At 38.7% G+C, this 6,976-nt stretch overlaps 1 non-coding gene and 1 pseudogene across 1 annotated transcript; one reads left to right on the plus strand and one right to left on the minus strand.

Annotated features, from left to right (window-relative positions):
• The window catches only part of LOC148191730 (uncharacterized), a 35,614-nt pseudogene extending 34,164 nt beyond the window's left edge, over positions 1 to 1,450 (minus strand).
• On the plus strand, positions 733 to 840 carry LOC148191731 (small nucleolar RNA R71). The gene has a single exon (XR_015782743.1). It is a non-coding gene; the product is annotated as a small nucleolar RNA R71 (small nucleolar RNA).
• Positions 1,451 to 6,976: the final 5,526 nt, after the last annotated feature.

Here is a 6,976-nt window from a genome sequence, read left to right on the forward strand (position 1 = left end):
GCAGGTTTTGCATAGTCATCTGTCTCACTAACTCTTCCAATGAAGGTTCAGACGAAGTAGAAGGGTGGGCAGCTGGTTGGGCAAGTGCCTCTTGTTGCTGCTGTTGTTGTTGCCTCTGGTGTTGTTGCATAGGTGGAGGCACATATTTGTTAGGTGCTCCAGCATTCTGGAAAGGTGGTGCCTGCTGTTGATGTTGTGACGCATTGTTCCATCTTAGATTGGGGTGATTCCTCCACCCTGGGTTGTACCTGTTGCTGGATAAGTCATGATTTTGCTGTTGTGCCTACCTGTTGTTGTAGATGTTTGTAGCATAAGCCTAAGGCGCATCAGAGGCAGCAGGGTGCTGCAAAGAAGGATAAGCATCTGTATAGTGGTCACTGGAAGGGCAAATAACACATAGTCGTGCAACAGATGCAGATGGAGCTGCAGATCTCTGGTTGGTAGTCAACTGTGTCACCAACTTTGCAAAAGAGTCAATCTTTCCTAATCTTTCCTTCCAACTTGCTTTCAACAGCTGATAAAGACTGGGCAACAACATCATGTACTCCCCTCACCACAATGGCATCATTCCTGGTGCTAAACTGCTGGGAGTTGGAGGCCATCTTCTCAATCAATTGCCTGGCCTCAGCAGGTGTGGTGTCTCCAAGAGCTCCACCACTGGCAGCATCAATCATACCCCGATCCATGTTGTTCAAACCCTCATAGAAATACTGGATAAGGAGTTGTTCAGGTATCTGATGGTGGGGACAGCTAGCACAAAGTGTCTTAAATCTCTCCCAATACTCATACAAGCTCTCTCCACCAAGCTGCCTAATCCCAGTTATATCTTTTCTGATAGCTGTGGTCCGAGATGCTGGGAAAAATTTCTCCAAGAACAACCTCTTCAGATCATCCAGCTAGTGACAGATCTAGGCGCCAAACCAAACAACCAATCCTTAGCAACACTTTCCAATGAATGAGGGAATGCCTTCACGAAGATGTGCTCTTCAGGAACATCATGCGGTTTCATAGTGGAACAGACAATATGGAATTCCTTCAAATGCTTATGTGAACTCTCACCTGCAAGACCATGAAACTTGGGCAACAAATGGATCATTCCAGTCTTGAGAACAAATGGAACGTCCTCATCAGGATATTGGATGCACAAGCTTTCAATATTGAAATCAGGTGCAGCCATCTCCCTAAAAGTCCTCTCACGAGGTGGAGGTTGTGTCATATTGTTCTCAGTGTGAAAAACAACAGAATCAGAATCAGAATCAAGTGTAGATGCAACAGATGCAGTAGATGCAGTATGCACAAAGTACTCAGCAGTGGGATGCACAGTATTCAATGGAACAGACTCAAAAACAGACTCTAAAGACAAATTCCTCGAATGCCTAATTAACCTATGAAACGTCCTATCAATCTCAGGATCAAAGGGTGGTATGAATCCAGGATTTCCTCTAGTCATGCACTAAATCACAACACCCTGTAATCATGAAACAATAGCACAAAAAAAATATATTCAAACCACAGAAATCAACACAAGATAGCAAAACGACACTATCACAACACAACACAACACAAATCACACAACACAAACACAAGACTCAAAACTGAACCGTTGGTCCCCGGCAGCGGCGCCAAAATTTGATGCGGGTTGTCGCGACCCATCAAATTTGATGTGCATTAATAATGTAGTATAGTGCTAGGAAGTGACTCCTAGGTCGTCTCTCAAGGACCAATTTTGCGGTTTGAAAATCGAGTCTAACACAAAAAAAGGGGGGGGGTTTGAAAAGGTTTTGCAAAAATTAAAGAACTTAATAAAGACACAGTTGCAAACAAACTAATTTAGCATGGTTATTAAACTAGCACTATTAAAAGCCTTAGACAACATTCAAACATCAAACACTGTTACAAACTGATTAACAAACACAGTTAAAAATAATTAAATGCAACACTAACTCAAACACATAAACTCAACCTATTAATTAAATTAATTAAAAACCAAAGAAACTAACAAGCCTAATTTAATCCTAGCAAATTACTTATCATAATGGCAATTAACAAATGAATTTAAAAGTCCAATTGGCCAAAGAAAGAGAACATGGCCGTGAGTCACCATGCACCCAAGTCAAACTTCAATTTCACCTTAAATAAGCCACAAAATTTGTTGACTTCTTCTCCCATGTGCACCATTTCTCAAGAAATTAAGCATGTGCCTTCCACACTCTCCAAGACCGTCCCCTCTCTCCTTCCATGCAGCAAAGAAATGATTTTATACACCAAAGCACACAATTTACGTGAACCACTGATAACAGTTGAAAAACTGTTATTTTCATGCTTAAAAGTGATACTAAAAGCAACCTTTAGACTTAGAAACTAGCTTGAAATCATGCATTTTGTTTATATTTTCAGAAATAAGAGAGCTGGACAGGTTTATGCTTGATTTAAGTGTTTTTGTGCAGGTTTTGAGGTGAATTTGGTGAAAGAAGTGAAGAATAAGAGAGAGGACATTAGAAAAGACAAGAAAGAGTGCAAAAAGGAGAAGTCGAAGGCACCGCTCAGCGGCAAACTACCGCTGAGCGGCACTCAAGAGGTGGCGTTGGAACCGCTGAGGGGCAAATGGCCGCTGAGGGGAAGAAAGAAGACGCGTAACCACCGCTGAGCGGTAAATGGCGCTGAGCGGCACTTTTTGGGCTTGGGCTTTTGTAATCTTTTGTAACTCTAGATTAGTATATAAGGGCTTGCACGTCCTATAGTTAGGTATCTTTGGCAGAAACGAGGCAAACACTCTCTCTTTCACCCCTTTGAAGGAGGATCTTGGATGCTCAGGCTACCTCTTCCACTTTATTGGGTTTATTCTTTCATACTTTCATTGTTATTCATCTAGGTTCACCATGAATATGGTGAACTAAACCTTGTATGTTTGTTGGGGAATCAATGTAATCTCTTGAAGCTCTCATATATGGATTTGTTGAATACATCTTTGAATTAAGACATATGCTTTCTTTCATCATTAGTTAGGGTTTTTCCTCTTTGCTCAATGCTTGCATTGTTTAACTCATTCTAATGCATGATTATTGGTTTTGTTGATACGGACACGTACGGGGAAATCTAGATCCGGGGAATTTCTCCCAATATTTTACTGACAACATTATATTGGTTGCCTTAAGCTCCTGCACTCATGAACTAATCATTAGGAATGCTAGGAATTGTATGAACTATTTGATTAGGGAGAAGCCATCTAGAATGGTACATTAGAGAGTGGCATTAACAATGATGATTTGAAAGAGGAATTCCTAAAATATATGACAGTGGATGAGATGAAATTGACCCCCAACAACATATTCATTCATTTAATTCATTGAAAGTGTTTATCTTATGTCTTTGCCATTGATCAATTCATGCATACATGTTTATTTTCGTCTTGCATATTAAAATTTCAATCATTGTTTTCTTAAGTCTTAGCTAATCAAGAAATCACATAACTAAACTAGGCCGTGAGTCCTTTGGGAAGAACGATACTTGGTCTTACCAAGTTTTATTACTTGAACGATTCGGTCATACTTGCCGATTGTGAAACAAGTTTGTGACATCATATTTTGGTGCTTACAAATTTGTCCATCAAGTTTTTGGCGCCGTTGCCGGGGATTCATGGTTTAACTGGTTAATTTGTGTGATTATTGATTATCTTTGACTTATTTTTTATTTTTAATTTAAATTTCGAATTTTTTTAATTTTATTTTATTTTTCTGTTTATATTTTTCAGTTTGTATTTTATTTGATTTTATTTTATTTTTTTCTGTTTTCTGTTTTTCTGTTTTCTATTTTTATTTTCTGTTTTTTATTTTTCGGTTTTTATTTGATTTGATTTTATTTTAGGTTAGATTAGATTAGATTTTTTTTTTAGGTTAGATTTTATTTTTATTTTTTTTAGGTTAGATTTTATTTTATTTTATTAGATTTTATTTTTTTATCTTTTTAGGTTAGATTTTATTTTATTCTTATTCTATCTTTTAGGTTAGGTTAGATTTTATTTTATTTTATCTTTTAGATTAGATTTTATTTTTTAGATTAGGTTTTATTTTATTTGATTCTATCTTCTAAATCTCTTATCTTCTTATATCTTTTCAATCTTTATTTTCTTTTCTCTATCTTTTTGTGCTAACAATTGTTTTTAGGGTTTTGTGCCTAATGTCTGCAGAATGCAATTTGGTCAAGAGTTTAACTATAGGGGCACTCAATTCTACCAAAGTAATCTCAACCAATGGTGGGAACCTCACTCAAGCATGGATCAAAGCCAATTTTGGCAAGCTGCTGGACAATTTGAGAACCAACCACAACAACAATGGCAGCAACAACCCTTTCTATCAGGAAGTTTGGATAGGTTGGAGGACACCCTTCAACGATTTTTGAAAAATTCCGACTCTACTCAGAAAAGCATTGAAGAATCATGTAAAAGAATGGAGATGCAACTTCGTCACATTAGTCAGATATTAAATGATGATGTTAATACTGATGTTAACCTTAAGGAGGAAGGGCAAGTCATTATCACTGAAAGTGACAAGATTCTTGATGAGGAAAAATTAGAGGGAGATGAGGAAAGGGTAGAGAGAAAAGAGAAAGAAGAGTTGAGTGAGAAAGATAAAGATGAAGAAAAAGAAAAAGAATTGGTTGAGAGAGAAGAGAGAAAGAAAATTTGTGTGAAGATAAAGAAGTTGAGGAGAAAAAGAGAAAGGAAGAAAAAAATAAAAGAAGAGAAAAAGAGAAAATTTAGGGAGAGAAAAAGGAAGAAAAGAAGATGAGAGGAAAGAAGAAGAAATCACATGAAAAATCACATCCTCATCTAAAGAAGAATCATAGGAAGGAAAAGAAATTTAAGTGCTTCATGGAAATCTTCAAGAAATTGGAGATTAAAGTTCCTATGATTGAGACACTGCAACAGGTTCCTGGTTTGATCAAATTTCTGAAGAAGTTCAGTAGGAAGAAGAAGAAAAAGAAGAAGGAACTTGAGCTCTCATGGGTCAAGCTAGTGACGTTAAAGAAGCGCTTGCTGGGAGGCAACCCAGTGGATTTACAAACTTTTGATTTGGTTTTGTAATTTATAATTTGTGAATATTATTCTGTAATTATTTTTGTTGGATTTAGCATCTACTGAAGGATGCTAGGTGGTTAAGTATCTACTGAAGGATACTAAGTTTGTAACACCTACTGATGGGTGTTGGTGAGAAGATTTTGCACCTACTGATGGGTGCTGGTAAGTTTGAAACACCTACTGATGGGTGTTGGTGGATTTTGGGTCAGGCTCGTGACGTTAAACAAGCGCTACCTGGGAGGCAACCCAGTTGATTGATTGTTTTCTGTTTGTCTATTTTAGTTAGGGTTTGCATAAGCATTTTTAACATTGAATTGCAGGGAACCTATGAGGGGTATGTTAGGAAGGCACGTAGGTCAAGAAAAGAAGGAGGGGAGCACTTCACGAAAGTGCCGCTGAGCGGCAATTACCGCTGAGCGGTACTATCGCAGAGGGGCTTAAGTTCCCCTTAGCGGGACCCGAGCCCATTAGGGTATTTTTATACCCCAAGCTGCGTTTTAGGGTTTATTTCCAGACTTCTCTCTGCACAAACACTTCCACACACCTTCTCCTAGGTTTTCCACATCTTTTCACTCTTCCCTCTTAAGAAAATCTCTCTTCTATTCACTTTTTCACTAGTGTGCCATCAAAGTTTGGGGTTGGAAGAGAGCATTCTAGTTTGAAGGCATTCTCATTGCATCTAGTATCTCCACCCAAGTAAGTAAAATGCATTTTGTTCATTCTAGGGTTCTTGAATTTGAATGTGATTGTCAAAGCATGAATATTTAGGGGTTTTGATTTCTATGCATGATTTGATGATATATTTGATGTTTGAACCGATTAAACTGCATGATTATGAACTGGAAAACTGAAAATTGCATTTGGGTGGAGTTAGGGAAGCTTTAAAACTGATTTTTCAAAAATCTGCAGAGTTACCGCTGAGGGGTAAATTACCGCTGAGCGGCACTCTGCCAGATTTGGTTTTTTTTATGATTTTGCGTGTTGGAATGTGGCGCTGGTGGCGCTGAGGGGAAATTCTGGCCCTCAGCGGTGGTTTAGATTCGAAAGGAGTTGTGTTCTGAGTTTACTAACGATTAACATCATGTTCTGTGGTTTTGGATTTATGTTTGAATGCAGGAATGGCATCCTCTTCAGGAAAGAGATTGAAAACCATGGCAACCAAGAGAAAGGAAAAGGAACCAGAGCAGCCCCATAATGGCAGGTTCCTCTCTAGGAAACATGAGAAGCACTTTAGGGTGGTTCAGGACAGGAGACTTCTAATGGAGAGAAAGGTTGGAATGATACCTAACTTTGCTCCTCAATTTGGAGAGCAAGTGTTAGGGAATGATTGGGGAAAGCTAGCCACCTATCCATCACCTGCCAACATAGCTGTGGTCAAGGAATTTTACACCAATGCAAAGAAGATTGGTGATCATCCAGCTGAGAATTATTTGGGCTATGCTATCAGGTATGATCCTGACTCCATCAATAACTTTCTGGATACTGTGTGGGCTGGTGAGCAATGCCAGTTTGCTCTTAGCATGGAGGAAGGTGCTGACTTTGAGGATGTTGAGAGAGTATTGTGCATACCTGGAGGACACTTCCAAAGGAATAGATCTGGCTCAGTGGTTAACATTAGGAGGACAGATTTGACTCCTCTTGCAAAGTATTGGATGGCATTTTCTCATGCCAACATTCAGCCATGTTCACATGTGTCAGATATTACTCTCAGCAGGGCACTCTTCATCTACTGTGTTATCAGAAACTTGAATGTTAATATTGGGCAGGTGATAGCTGATGAGATTAGTGTGTGTGCTAACACCTCAAACAACAAAGCACCACTGGGACATCCTTCTTTGATCACTCACCTTTGCAAGCTAGCTGGGGTGGACACTTCTGTTCCACCATTTGAGAGGCCAA

The sequence above is a fragment of the Vigna umbellata genome, chromosome 10 (assembly GCF_029865625.1).
Source record: "Vigna umbellata cultivar VRB3 chromosome 10, Vumbellata_1.0, whole genome shotgun sequence".
In the NCBI taxonomy this organism is placed as follows: Eukaryota; Viridiplantae; Streptophyta; class Magnoliopsida; order Fabales; family Fabaceae; genus Vigna; species Vigna umbellata.